The sequence below is a fragment of the Lithobates pipiens genome, unplaced genomic scaffold, assembly GCF_037356315.1.
Source record: "Lithobates pipiens isolate NorthernLeopardFrog02 unplaced genomic scaffold, aLitPip1_a1.2 Scaffold_1, whole genome shotgun sequence".
NCBI lineage: Eukaryota > Metazoa > Chordata > Amphibia > Anura > Ranidae > Lithobates > Lithobates pipiens.
The window spans coordinates 242,819,964-242,834,895 of NW_027507685.1; positions in this window are offsets into that span (position 1 = coordinate 242,819,964).

Here is a 14,932-nt window from a genome sequence, read left to right on the forward strand (position 1 = left end):
ATTGTGGGGGATGAGCTGATGAAGGAAATGTAAACAATGTTACTTTGTATCCCTCTGTCTCTTGTCTGAACAATATTTATAAACAATGTTACATTGTATCCCTCTATCTCCTACCCGGAAAAAGTTTATAAACAATGTTACATTGTATCTCTCTATCTCCTACCCGAAAAATGTGTATAAAACAATGTTACATTGTATCTCTCCATCTCCCTTTCTTTAGATTTTAAAGTGGTTGTAAACCCATTACAACCACTTTTACCTACAGGTAAACCTAGATTAAGGCTTACCTGTAGGTGCAAGAAATATCTCCCAAACTAAAAGGTTTAGGAGATATTTGCAGGAACGGCGGCACCGATGTCTATGGCGCATGCCCCATAGATATCGGGTGCAGGCGCAGTGAGTGTGCCATTTCTAACGCCGATCATGCCGTTAGTAGCGGCACCAGTGCGCATGCGCGGGAGTGACGTCACCGCGACTCCGGCCAGTCACAGCGGCGGAGCCACGATACCAGGAACTCACTCCGGGGATAGATGGTGGCGTGGGAGGAGGCGAACGAGGGCCGATGACAGGGCTTCAATCTCAGGTAAGTAATTCATAATGAGCTAGTATGCCATGCATACTAGCTCATTATGCCTTTGCCTTGCCAGGTCTATTTTTTTTTTTTAAGAGGCTTTACTTCTTCTTTAAGCTTCTTGAGTCGGGTCCTCCTATTCCTTCTGTATTGAACTGTATTGTAATTGCAATGTCTCCCTTTATGTTGTAAAGCGCTGCACAAACTGTTGGCGCTATATAAATCCTGTATAATAATAATAAACTGCAATATAATAAATATCTGCTTTTTGGTTTAATACTGCTATAACTGAATAACAAAAATTACCAAAAATTTATAGATTGATTGGGGCTAATACCATATTAAATAGGAGAGACTGATAAAAAAAAAAAGCCTTACCGATATCATTAGCAGATTGAAGCTCCTCCCTTTTGATCTGCTGATAAATAAAACAGAGTAGATACATCAGGAACAATGTTACTTTGTCTCTAATACTGCATTAGCTGAATAACTAGAATTAACAAAAGGGAATAGATTGATTGGGGCAGACTCTATAGAAGAGACTATTAATAAAAAAAAAGTTTTTAAAGGCAATACTAAAATGCTTCTGAGCACCAAAGAGTTAATCACACAAACTTTTTTTTTTTTTTAAATCTTGCTTAAATGGGTGGAGTATTTAACATCATGATTAGAAAACACACTGCAACATGAAAAGCAGGTATCCAACGAGGGTCAACTGTGACTCACAGTGGGGAATTAGCTCAAATGGTAGAGCGCTCGCTTAGCATGTGAGAGGTAGCGGGATCGATGCCCGCATTCTCCAAGTTTTTTGGTAATTTTATTTAGATTTTTACTTATAGTAAATTGTTACTAACCTACCTTTATTCATTTTAGAAAAAAAGCAACAACATCCAAATTCTGTGTGTGCATGTGTGTGTGTATATATATATATTTTGGACAGTGCAGAAAAATTAAGGTTTAGTGCTATATACTAGCAGAATATATGGCACAACAAAGTGGTGTAATCCAAAAAAAGAAAGAAATAATTAAAATTTTCATTCAAAACATGCTGTGCATAATGCCTGGTAAACACAAGATTATTGGATGAATAATACTGTTTTTTTTCTGTTTTTTTTTGCATGCTAGTCCGATGGTGTGTGTGCGCGCGTGGGTGTGGGTGTGTGTGTGTGTGTATGTACATACATACATACACATACAATGGGACTAGCATGCATGCAAAAAAAAAACAAAGTATCATTCATCCGATAATCTTGTGTTTACCAGGCATAACTCATGGCATGTTTTGAATGAAAATTAGAATTATTATTTATTTTTATTTTTTTGCATTATTTTTTTGCATTACACTTTGTTGTGCCATATATTCTGCTAGTGTATAGCACCAAACCTTCATTTTTCTGCACTGTCCAAAAAAAGAAAAAAAAAAAAAATCATATGGCAGAAATAAAAAATTCTGAAGTGGTGGTAATGTGTTGTATTGTGTTTTTTTTTCCAGACTATAATGGTTAAACGAAGGTCGTACGATCTGGTATCGCACGAGAAAGATTTTTGTGCTTGTCCCATCAGATTATTTTGCATGAACTGTACCTTAGAGTGTAAGCTCCTTGAGGGTAGGGACTGATGTGAATGTACAATGTATATGTAAAGTGTTGCTTAAATTGGCAGTGCTATATAATAAAATGAAATAAATAAATTAAATAAATAAAAAGTGTCGTGATCGGCTCTCAAAAGCTGTGTTTTATTGATCAGATTATTGTACGATTGCTTCAAAAGTGGTATTTTTAAAGATATTTTTATTAAGTTTTATAAAAGTGGTATTTTTCATTCGATTTTTCTGATCGTGGTTATGGGGCAATAGGGACCTTAGATTGTAAGTCTCTTGAGGGCAAGGACTGATGTAAGTGGACAATATATGTGCAAAGTGCTGCATAAATTGACAGTGCTATATAATAACCTGTAATAAATAAAACTGTGCATATATATTTAAATAATATTTAAATATATGGCACAACAAAGTATAATACTAATAAATGTGTGTGTGTGTGTGTATATATATATATATATATATATATATATATATATATATATATGTACAGTATGTATGTATATATATATATATATATATATATATATATATATATATATATATATATATATATATATCACGCCAGCTCCTGAAGAGCACGCGCTATGTGTTTTTGTCATTTAACTTTACCCTTGAACCGCAATTTGGTTTTGGGTTCAATTATCCTAAATTTAGACCTCCGCACCAGTCTAGCTGAACTGCCAGGTGTTCTGCCCGACCATAGGTGGCGCTGTCATCATGGCAGGGTGCAGAATGCAGTCTAGTTGGGTGCATTAAGGTTACGCTCTCTCGGAACCAGCCCAGTGGGAGTGTCACTCTTGCTGTGCTTCCTGGGAGAGGGTACTTAAGGTGCTGATGTCACCTGTTTCAGGGTTCTGGTCCAGAAGTGTTTTCTGGCTGATGGTCCTGGTCCTCCTGACCAGCCCCCAGGACGGTGATGATCCACCCGACTTCAAACCTTGGGGCTGACTAGCCCGAGGTAAGGAAACTGAAGGATGGATTCGGAGATGGTCCGGTGCCGTCTCGGTTAGTGGAGAGGCCCAGCAACTGTGAAGGTTTCCAGTGGAGGGCTCTTCAGGAGAAGACCACGCAAAGGTTGGTTTCTCAATAAGAGCCTGGACAAGTTGAAGGACCCAAGTAAATCCAATCTTGTGTGGTATCGCCAGACCGGCTGCGAGATACTGGTACCACACGAGGGTTCTACAAACTTTCAGTTTCACTCGAGTGTTCTATAGCAAGTCTGTGGTAGAGACTGTATTTGTTTGAAGCACCCTTTTGGCTGCTAGGCCTGGTGAGAGAAGGACCGACAAGGGTGAGAATCCAGCTGTGAATGGCTATTCTCTGGATTTCTAGAAATCATCATTAAGAGTACCTGGACTTTTTCCCTACCTAAACCCTCTAACCCCACGTAGAGAGACTGTGTTTGTTAACTATCTTTTGCAAATAAAATCCCTTTGAGTGGATCTGGCGTCAGTCTCTACAGTTCTTGGGCCATCTACCTCGGGAAACCCTTAGACGTGCACAAGGTGAGCCCAATGAAATCAGCTGCTCCTTCGGGAGTCAGTGCTACACATTATATATATATATATATATATATATATATATATATACACACACACACACACACACTGTATTTACTTTTTATTATTATTATTATACTTTGTTGTGCCATATATTTAGATATTAATTATTCTGCACTGTTTTTTCTCCACAAAAAAATAATATATATAATTTATTTATTTTTTTTGGTGAAGAAAGAACAGTGCAGAATAATTAATATTTAAATATATGGCCCAACAAAGTACAATAATAATAAAAATAAATGTACACACACACACACACACAGAAATGTCATGTGTATATACATTTTCAAATCATTTTACAAATCATTTAACAAATACTGCAGCTGCTGACTTTTAAAATAATGACACTTACCCGCCCAGCGCGCCCGCGATGTCGGCACCCGAAGCCGATCTCTCGATCGTCTCTCGGGTGCTGCCGCCGCCATCTTGGGTATGGGAATCAGGAAGTGGAGCCTTTCAGCTTCATTTCCCGGTTCCCTACTGCGCATGCGCGAGTCGCGCTGCGCAATAAGAATGGTCCCCGCTGTCTCTGGGATCCGTGTGTTTCCCAGCAGGCAGCGGGGGACCTTTGGAAAGGGGTGTAGATTCTGCGGAAAGGGGCGTAGCTTCTGCAGAATCTACGCCGGAAGTACAGTACAGGTATCTGCACCCCCCTCCCCCCTGAAAGGTGCCAATTGTGGCGCCGGAGGGGGGGAGGGTTCCAATGAGCGGAAGCTCCATTTAAGGGTGGATAAAGATAAATAAATATAGCTTTTAATTTCAAATGATTTAACATTTTACTAATAATCTAAAACTAAGCCTAAAACATAAATCAAACAGTACAAAGCATCAGCATATAAAAACAGGAATGTGTACAAATGTAAGTAAAATAGACCTGCAACTAGAAGTCTGTATGATCTCTTCGTTTTCTTTCTTATAGACACAAGAGTCTCTCAGTTGTCAGGATGGCCGAGCGGTCTAAGGCGCCAGACTCAAGAGTTGCTCTCTTCCAAGCAGTTGGGTGTTCTGGTCTCCGAATGGAGGCGTGGGTTCAAATCCCACTTCTGACAATACATTTTTTTTTTCCCCCTGCTTAGATTTTTCAATTTCAAAGCAACATTTTATTCAACAGATATCATTTGTATAAATGGCATAATGCTTTTAATACTATTTAAAAAAAAAATTGCTTTTAAAAGAAGGCAATCAATAGAATTAGGTCCTCTATGAGAGTCATGTTTTTGCTTGTCATTTTGTTTGTTTGTTTTAAACAAGCTGCGCCTCTTCTTCAATACATAAACCTTTTTGCTAACAAAATATTTTACAAAGAAATATTTAACCAAAAAACTTAAATATTTACAAAGAAATGTTAAAAAAACAAAAAGCAAAACAGATGTATCATCAAGTGTTAAATGCTTGTGAAGCTGACTGCAATTCTAGGGGCGTGATATGCTTTACGTAGGAACCGTGACTTGCTGTTTCCATGCAGCGTGCGAGCTGCCGTTTTACTGACAGCGGTGACATAAGAATTTTCTGCTAAATGCACGATTTCCAAATCACAGGTTTTTCTTGCTGGTTTTGTTGTTTTAGGCTTATTGCCCATTTACGTAACATTAATGTAAATGATCAGTTTTTATATTATTTATTAGGGGTGAGTCTCTGCCGGTAACTAAACAGAAAGCTTGGTTTAAAAAGTATCAAATTGTTCTCAAATGAAGGCACACTGTTCCGACACAGAAGTTGCACGACTTCTGATCTGACTTTGCCCTGCGACTTCACGTCCGACTTTCATGCGACTTTCATGCGACTTCAATGAACAGGATACGATTTTGAGTCTGGTATGGCTCTTGAGGGGGAACCCCACACCAAAAAAAAAATGGCATGCCCCCCCCCCCCCCAAGACCATACCAAAAGGGTCTGGTATGGGTTTTAAGGGGAACCCCCACAACATCCATTAAAAAAAAGAGGTGTGTGGCCCTCCAAAATCCATACCAGACCCTTATATGAGCATGCAGCCTGGCAGGTCTGGAAAGGGGGGGGGCGAGCAAAAGCCTCCCTCTTCCTGGACCATACCAGGTCACATGCTCTCAACATGAGGGTGGGTGCTTTGGGGAAGAGGGAGCTCTGTGCCCTTCACCCCAAAGCACCTTGGGGACAAAGTCCTCCTTTCCAAGGGTGTTGGTTTTGGGGGTCTGCAGGCAGGGGGCTTATTGGAATCTGGAAGTCCTCTTTGACAAGGGGGCCCCCAGATTTCGCCCCTCCCTGTGTGAATGAGTATGGGGTACCCCTACGCTTTCACCAAAAAAAAGTGTAGTGTTACAAGAAACAAGAGACGGTTTTGGAAAAGTCCTTTAACAAAAATGAAGCATGTCCCATTGTAGCTCTCTGTGTCTTCTTCCTCCAGTCTTCTCCTTCTTCTCCTTCCGCCGATGACTCCTTCCTCCACCAACCCAGTCCGCCGATGCTGGCTCTTGCTGTTGTGTCAGGTCCGACATCTGCCAGTTCTTATACAGCCATGGGGCGTGGCCATCCGGGGACATCACCCAAAGACCCCACTCCTCGTCAAACATGAGGGTGGGGTCTCCGGGTGAAGTCCCTGGATGGCCACTCCTCATGGCTATATAAGAACTAGGAGATGTCGGACCTGACATGACAGCGAGAGCCAGCGTCTGAGGAGGACTGGGTCCGACGGAGGAAGAAGGCATCAACAGAGGGAGGAGACTGGAGGAAGAAGAAGCAGAGGGAAAAGAAGCGGAGGGAGAAGAAGTGGAGGGAGAAGACTGGAGTAAGAAGACACAGAGCTATGACAGGACATTCTTCACATGGCACGACAGCAAAAGCCAACGTTTGAGGAGGATGGAGTTGGCAGAGGAAGAAGACATCAACAGAGGGAGGAGACTGGAGGAAGAAGAAGCAGAAGGAAAAGAAGCAGAGGGAGAAGAACTGGAGGGAGAAGACTGGAGTAAGAAGACACAGAGCTATGACAGGACATTCTTCATTTTTAAGAAAGGACTTTTCCAAAATAGTCTCTTGTTTTTGTAACATTACACTTTTTTTATGAATGGGTAGTGGTACAATGTACCCCATACTCATTCACATAGGGGGGTGGGATCTGGGGGGCCCCCTTGTCAAAGGGGACTTCCAGATTCCGACGAGCCCCCCTGCCTGCAGACCCCCCACAACCACCGTCCAGGGTTGTTGGGAAGAGGCCCTTGTCCCCATCAACATAGAGACAATGTGCTTTGGGGTGGAGGGGGGGGGGCGCAGAGCCCCCTTGCCCCAAAGCAACCCCCCATGTTGGGTGCATGTGGCCTGGTATGGTCCAGGAGCGGGGCCACTCGCTTATCCCCCACCTTTCCTGACCTGCTGGGCTGCATACTTTTTGGGATTGAGAGACGCCACTCCTTTTTAAAATCGGTCTGGTATGGTCTCGGGGGGGGGGGGCCCAATGCCATTTTTTTTATTCTGGTGTGGGGTTCCTCCCTAAGATCCTCAGAGCACAAGTCACACTCCACAAGTCGGATCAGTTAAGATGATGATCTGACTTGGATGCGGCTAACATTCAAATCAATAGGGTGAAATGTTGCCCAAGTTTAACCAAAGCAGCGCAGGCAGCATTGGTTTCATGCAAGTCGAACCAGTTAAAACGGCTCTCATAGGAAACCATTGATTTTGACATGTCATGCGACCAGGGGCGGACTGACAACTCATGGGGCCCCCGGGCAATATGGGATTATGGGGCCCCCAGGCAATCAGACATTATGGGGCCACACAGTATACACAAACACACACACACAGTATACAATCACACAGTATACACAGACATGGTTCTGTTGGCTGAGAAGGTACTGGAGAGATGGGGTAGCTATAATCTAAGGATTTTTAGACCAAAAGGATGTTGGTAAGGGACATTTCAAATAAACACAGATTTCTACATACTGTCCCTGGTTTTACTGAGGCTGGCAACCCTGATGGGGCCCCTTAGTGGTCTGGGGCCCTCGGGCAGTGCCCGAGTGGCCCAATGGTCAGTCCGCCCCTGCATACTACCCACCTCCATACACTTCTCACTCCTCTATTTTTTCTATTTTACAGAGGAAATGTACTCATAGATTAAAAAAAACACAACTTTTTCTTGGAAATAACCTTATAGACTAACTGTATTGTAAAGCAAAGAACACCAGCTGATATAAAAAAAAAAACATTTTTTTTTATTTAGAAAAAGTGAATGATTTAATACATGCATGGACAAAAAAAAAAAAAAAAAAAAACAGCAACACTGACAAAAACACAAACTTTCAGTTTTAGTTTGCAACAACTTTTTTACACAGGAATTTGGAATATGTGGCACCCTACATATATAATATAGAATTTGCAAAGATCTTTTATCCTCATTTCCCAGATCTATCTGTAAAACCTATGCTTTTGTCTTCTCCGGTTAGTACCACTATATCTCCAGAACCAATTTCTCCTTGATCCTTTCGAAATAGACCTGTCTTGTCTCCAGAATCTTCCACTCCTTGTTCATTTCCATACAGTCCTTTGTTATCTCCCGAATCTTCCTTGGTCTTTTCCAACCAGACCTGTGTTATCTCCAGAACCCTCCACTCCTTGTTCCTTTCCAAACAGTCCTGTATTATCTCCAGAACCCTCCACTCCTTGGTCCTTTCCAAACAGTCCTGTATTATCTCCAGAGCCCTCCACTCCTTGGTCCTTTCCAAACAGTCCTGTGTTATCTCCAGAACCCTCCACTCCTTGGTCCTTTCCAAACAGTCCTGTGTTGTCTCCAGAACCCTCCACTCCTTGGTCCTTTCCAAACAGTCCTGTGTTGTCTCCAGAACCCTCCACTCCTTGGTCCTTTCCAAACAGTCCTGTGTTATCTCCAGAACCCTCCACTCCTTGGTCCTTTCCAAACAAATCGGTTTTATCTCCAGAACCATCTTCTCCTTGGTCCTTTCCAAACAGATCTGTGTTGTCTCCAGAACCCTCTACTCCTTGGTCCTTTCCAAACAATCCTGTATTGTCTCCAGAACCCTCCACTCCTTGGTCCTTTCCAAACAGTCCTGTATTGTCTCCAGAACCTTCCACTCCTTGGTCCTTTCCAAACAGCCCTGTATTATCTCCAGAACCCTCTTCTCCTTGGTCCTTTCCAATAAGTGCTGTGTTATCTCCAGAACCTTCCACTCCTTGATCCTTTCCAAACAGTCCTGTGTTATCTCCAGAACCCTCTACTCCTTGGTCCTTTCCAAACAGTCCTGTATTGTCTCCAGAACCCTCTTCTCCTTGGTCCTTTCCAAACAGTCCTGTGTTGTCTCCAGAACCCTCTTCTCCTCTGTCCTTTCCAAACAGTCCTGTATTATTATCTCCAGAACCCTCTTCTCTTCGGTCCTTTCCAATAAGTGCTGTGTTATCTCCAGAACCCTCCCTTCCTTGGTCCTTTCCAGTCTGTCCAATTTCATCTCCAGAACCATATTCTTGCAGGAATTCATTATTGAGACCTTATAGTAGAAAAGAAAACGGTTAATAATTAGCCTTCTTACAGACACATGATTTCACATTCAGTAATAAAACTGAAAGATGCTGCAGTCATCTTTTTTACAGAAACTCAGCAGGAGGAACATATTCCGATTCAGAATAAAGCCCTGTATACACGGGTTGAATTTCGACCGGTATTGGCCGATTCAACAGAAACTGGCTGACATTTGGCCAATGTGTATAGCAGGCTGTCCAACAGAAGCCAGCCGAATGTCCAACTTCAGTGGAAGGGGCAGAGCCAGAAAACATCTGCCAACTAGTATCCGATCAGCGCTCTCAGCCAATGTCTGCGAGCACTGACAGGTGTGTTCTGGTGTCGGGCAGAGCAGTTGGATAGTTAATACAGATAGTTAATCCTCCCAAGCTCATTTAGCCCGCTGGCTTGAACGAATAAAAAAAGAACTGATAGTGCGTACCTAGTTTATGATCATTTTAGCAAGCTGAGGAAGAGAAAACCGAGCCATGTATGGCCAACATTAATTGGACCTTCATCTATTTGCACAGCATGCTCTCTGGCCAACATTAAAGGGGTTGTAAAGGTTCATTTTTTATTTTCTAAATAGGTTCCTTTAAGCTAGTGCGTTGTTGGTTCACCTACCTTTTCCTTTGATTTCCCTTCTAAATGTTTTTTCTTTGTCTGAATTTCTCACTTCCTGTAAGCTTGCCCCGTTCTGGCTGGGGGTTAGTCAGCATGCTCGCCCCCTCCCTTGGGACTACATCCCTGCGGGGAGATGCTATAAATGTTCACAGTGCCTCCCCGCAGGGATGTAGTCCCACAGCATCTCCCCGCAGGGATGTAGACCCTAGGTAGGGGGCGAGCACGCTGACTAACCCCCAGCCAGAACGGCTCAGATGATGGGGACAAGCTTAGAGGAAGTGAGAAATTCAGACAAAGAAAAAATCATTTAGAAGGGAAATCAAAGGAAAAAGTACGTGAACCAACAATGCACTAGCTTAACCACTTGCTTACTGGGCACTTAAACCCCCCTCAGTCCCAGACCAATTTTCAGCTTTCAGCGCTGATGCACTTTGAATGACAATTGCGCGGGCATACAACGCTGTACCCAAATGAAATTTTTATCATTTTTTTCCCACAAATAGAGCTTTCTTTTGGTGGTATTTAGTTACAGCTCGGAGTTTTATTTTTTGCTAAACAAACAAAAAAAGATGCAAAAAAAAAAATCATGTTTTAATAGTTTGTTATAAAATTTTGCAAACGGGTCATTTTTCTCCTTCATTGAAGTGCGCTGATTAGACGGCACTGATAGGCTGCATTGGTGGACACTGATGGGCTGCATTGGTGGGCACTGATAGGCTGCATTGGTGGGCACTGATAGGCTGCATTGGTGGGCACTGATAGGCATAGTTAAGGCGGCACTAATAGACACAGATAAGGCGGCACTGATGGGCACAGATAAGGCGGCACTGATGGGCAAAGATGGGCACAGATAAGATGGCACGGATGGGTGGCACGGATGGGCACTGATAGGTACCACTGATAGATGGGACTGATGGGCACTGATAGGTGGCACTGATAGGTGGCTCTGATAGGTGGCACTGCTGGGCACTGATGGGCGGCACTGCTGGGCACTGATGGGCGGCACTGCTGGGCGGCACTGGGGTGCAGCACCTTTGAGGCAGATTGTGGGCACTGTGGGTGGCACTGTGGGTGGCACTGCTGGGTGACACTGTGGGCACTGCTGGGTGGCACTGTGGGCACTGCTGGGTGGCACCATGGGCACTGCTGGGTGGCACTGACGGGGGGCACTTACTTATAATCAAAGTGGCACTGCAGGGGGCAGGTGGGCACTGGCAGGGGGCAGGTGGTCGCTTGCATTGCTGGCCATGATCGGGACTGATGTCCCGATCACGGCCGCCGGTGATCGGCTTTTTTTTTTCTCCTCGCGCTGTCAGCGCGAGGAGGAATAATAGCCGATTACCGGCTCCGTTATATCACATGATCAGCTGTCATTGGCTGACAGCTGATCACGTGATAAGGGGTCGGGATCGGCCCCTTGCACGGATCGGTGATCAGGCGAGTCTCGTAGACTCGCCGATCACAGAGCGCGCCGCGCGCGCCCCTTAGGGGGCGCGCAGGCCGCTCGTGCACGGGACAACGTCTATTGACGGCATCCCGGAAAAGGAGATCCGCGCTGTAGCCGTCATTTGGCTATAGCGCGGATCTCAAGTGGTTAAAGGAACCAATTTAGAAAATAAAAAACGAACCTTTACAACCCCTTTAATTGAACCTTCATCTATTTGCACAGCATGCTCTCTGCCCTCTCTGCCCCCCATTTGCTTCTTTATTCTTCACCTAGACAAGGATGATGTTTCCAGCCACTCAGGTGTAGACATGCCAAGGTCCTCTGCCATAAAGCTGGCACAGCCACAGGGCATGTCTGTATATGTGTGGGGGGGATTCCAGCACTGGCAGAGACCTGAAGAGCATCTACACTTGTGCTGGGTCTCCCTTCAAGGTGGCAGCGCTAGGAGCAGAGTGGACCAATGAGATCTTCACTTGCAGAAAGACAGGGCTGGATTTAAGGGACTACTAAATACTTTTATCTATTTCCAAACTGGGACTATTTATGGGCATTTTAAATTTTATACAGGATACCTAGGGTGGAGTTCCTCTGCTAGCAACAGTTCTGGACATACGTGCTTTTGTGTAACTTACCAGGATTTGTTACGTAGCAGTCATCACCAACGCATATGATGGAACGCACAATGCGAAATGCTGAAAGATAAGGACAGAATATTAGGATAACAGAAGACTCTGGACATTAGATTCATGTTGCTGGTTGAGCTAAGCGTACTAAGCATATAGAGTTAAGCAAATAAAAAAAATATATAAAAAATAAAAAAAGTTTTTTTCTATAACTTCCACTGGAATAAAACTTGGTTGCTATAAGAAACACATAGAGGCTTACTCAGTGCATGGAGAAAGGTGCTAAGTGTAGTAATTCTATAGAAACCAATCAGAGCTGACTTTAGACCATTACGGGGTAAATTCAGTTTGCTCTATGAGTAAGCGCTAGTCTCTGTGAAATGCATTAGAGACTTCATGCTCCTTGTATGGTCCGTATTTTAAAGCAAAAAACAAGTTTTCATCATATGCTGGACCATCATTTAGTGTTAAAGCGGAGAGCCACTCAAAAATGGAACTTCCACTTATCTGCCCCCCCCCCCCCTCTCTGGTGCCACATTTGGCACCTTTCAGGTCCCGCTTCCAGAGATGGCGCCGCTGTCCCTCGAAAGTTCGGCCCCCGTCCTCCTTCCTCTGTCATCAGGGCCAGCTAGGAAGCACAGTGCGCTTTGCGCATACGCAGTAGGGAATTGGCTGTGAAGCTGAAAGGATTCGCTGTTGGTTCCCCTTACCAGGAATGGCAGCGACAGCACCCGACAGCCGATCCGAAAATCAGCTACGGTGCCGACATCTTCTTTAATGAAGTGTAAGCACTAAGCACTTAGGGGTTTATTTATTTATATATATATATATATTTATATATATATATATATATATATATATATATATATATATATATATATATATATATATATATATATATATATATATATATATATATATATATATATATATAATACATAGCCACTTATACATTGGATCTACATATACAAAACATCTGTTTTGCGTGAAATGTTATTTATGATATTTTCTCTTCTGAACAAATATTCTTTTATTATAGGATAGGCAGTAGTGAAATATAGCATTATGGCCACTAGATGGAGCAGTTGAGCATAGTAAGAACATAAATCATTGTAACTAGAGATACAATGTAACAGTTGTAGACAATGCTAGAGGGAATGATCACATAAATGTAACCAGTGGTTATAATGGTCTCTAGAATTGTTACATGGTAACTTTTGTTACAAACTTGTATGCATTTCTTATGCAAGCCTTTAAAAATACAGACTTCTTTGTAACAAAAGATGCAATGGGGGTTATTTATGAAAGTCAAATCCACGTTGCACTACAAGTGAAACTTATTTATTTATTTATGTATTTATTTATTTTTCTCCCCTTCCCTCCCTTTTCCCCTTCCCCCCCCCCCCCCCTTTTTTTTGTTATCTCCTCTTGTCCTCTATTTCGATTTGTTTTTTAAGTTAAGTTAAGTTAAAGTATACAGAATAAAGTAGAGGTGTTTTGTCACATAAGGTGATAAGAAGCAGGAATTTAGATTACTGTAGCAGGGAGATGGGGGGATACTTAGTTCTTGTATGTAGAAATCTAATATATGTTAAGTTTCTTTTGTAATATATGCTTATTATTTTAGGAGACTTTGATCTCCCATTCTGTAAACACTGTTACAGTATCTAATTCATTCCTGATTTTTTTTTTTTTTTTTTTTTTATAAGATCATATTTGAAAAAAAAAATGCACTGAAAGTGCACTTGGAAGTGCAGTCACTGTAAATCTGAGGGGTAGATCTGAAATGAGGGGAAGCTCTGCTGATTTTTCTTATCCAATCATGTGCAAGCTAAAATGATGTTTTTTCTTTTCCTTGCATGTCCCCCTCAGATCTACAGCGACTGCACTTCCAAGTGCACTTGTAGTGCAAAGTGGCTTTGCCTTTAGTAAATAACCTCCTATGCAACAATTCTAGGGAATAAGGCTATGGGGGTTGATTTACTAAAGGCAAGTAGACTGTGCACTTTGCAAAGTACAGTTGCACTCTGCAAGAACAGTTTCTCCAGAGCTTAGCAAATGAGATGAAGTTCTGCTGACTTCCATCATCCAATCATGTACAAGCAAAAATTAATTTTTTTTAATTTTCCTTGTATGTGATTGGGTATTCTTTGCAAAGGGAACCTTTGCCCCATTTACTAACCTCTGGAGCAACTGCACATGTAAAGTGCACAGTCTATTTGCCTTTAGTAAATCAACCCCATTGCTTCTTGAGGACTGTAGTCAAAGGAAAAATAGGGGGTGCGTTTTCCCTGCAGGCACACAGGGAGCAATACAAATTTGAAAAAAATCCTTATCCAATCTTTGCAAAGTAAATTTTTTATTTATTTTTTTATTTAAACTTTAAAATCATTTGGTTAATTTGGAGGCATTTTCATTGTAAAGGGTAGGTTTACCTTTAAAGGCCATTTTCCAAAAACATCCCTTATGTACATTACATACCACTGCTCAACTGTTCAAAAAGTTTTCTCCCATCCCCCTGCTTACATGTGGGCAATGTGCAGCCTGTCTGAATAACTCCTTAGTTAGTTGATCCCCCATTCGTTCAATCCCAGGCATGTACTTGCCATTGGGACTACCAGGAGATTCCCGGTGGGCCGATGGCTCAGTGGGCCGGTCTGGTGCAGTCCTGGAGCCGCTCCTCTCTGACAGTGAGTGATTTCGATTTCACTCCTGTCAGGAGGAGCAGTCTCCGAGATATGCTGGAGAGAGCATTAGGCTTTCTGCTCCCTCCAGCCTGCAGGGGGAGATAGACACGGTCAGCAGACTTTCCTTCCTCTCTCCCCTATCGCTTGTTATCACATGACTGGAGAGAGGAAGAAGAGAGGCTGCCTTTAGAACCGTGAGTACATGTGGGAGGGGGACACTCTGATGTAAGGAACTGGTGGTGGGACTCTGATGTAAGGAACTGGTGGTGGGACTCTGATGTAAGGAGCTGGTGGTGGGACTCTGATGTAAGGAGCTGGTGGTGGGACTCTGAT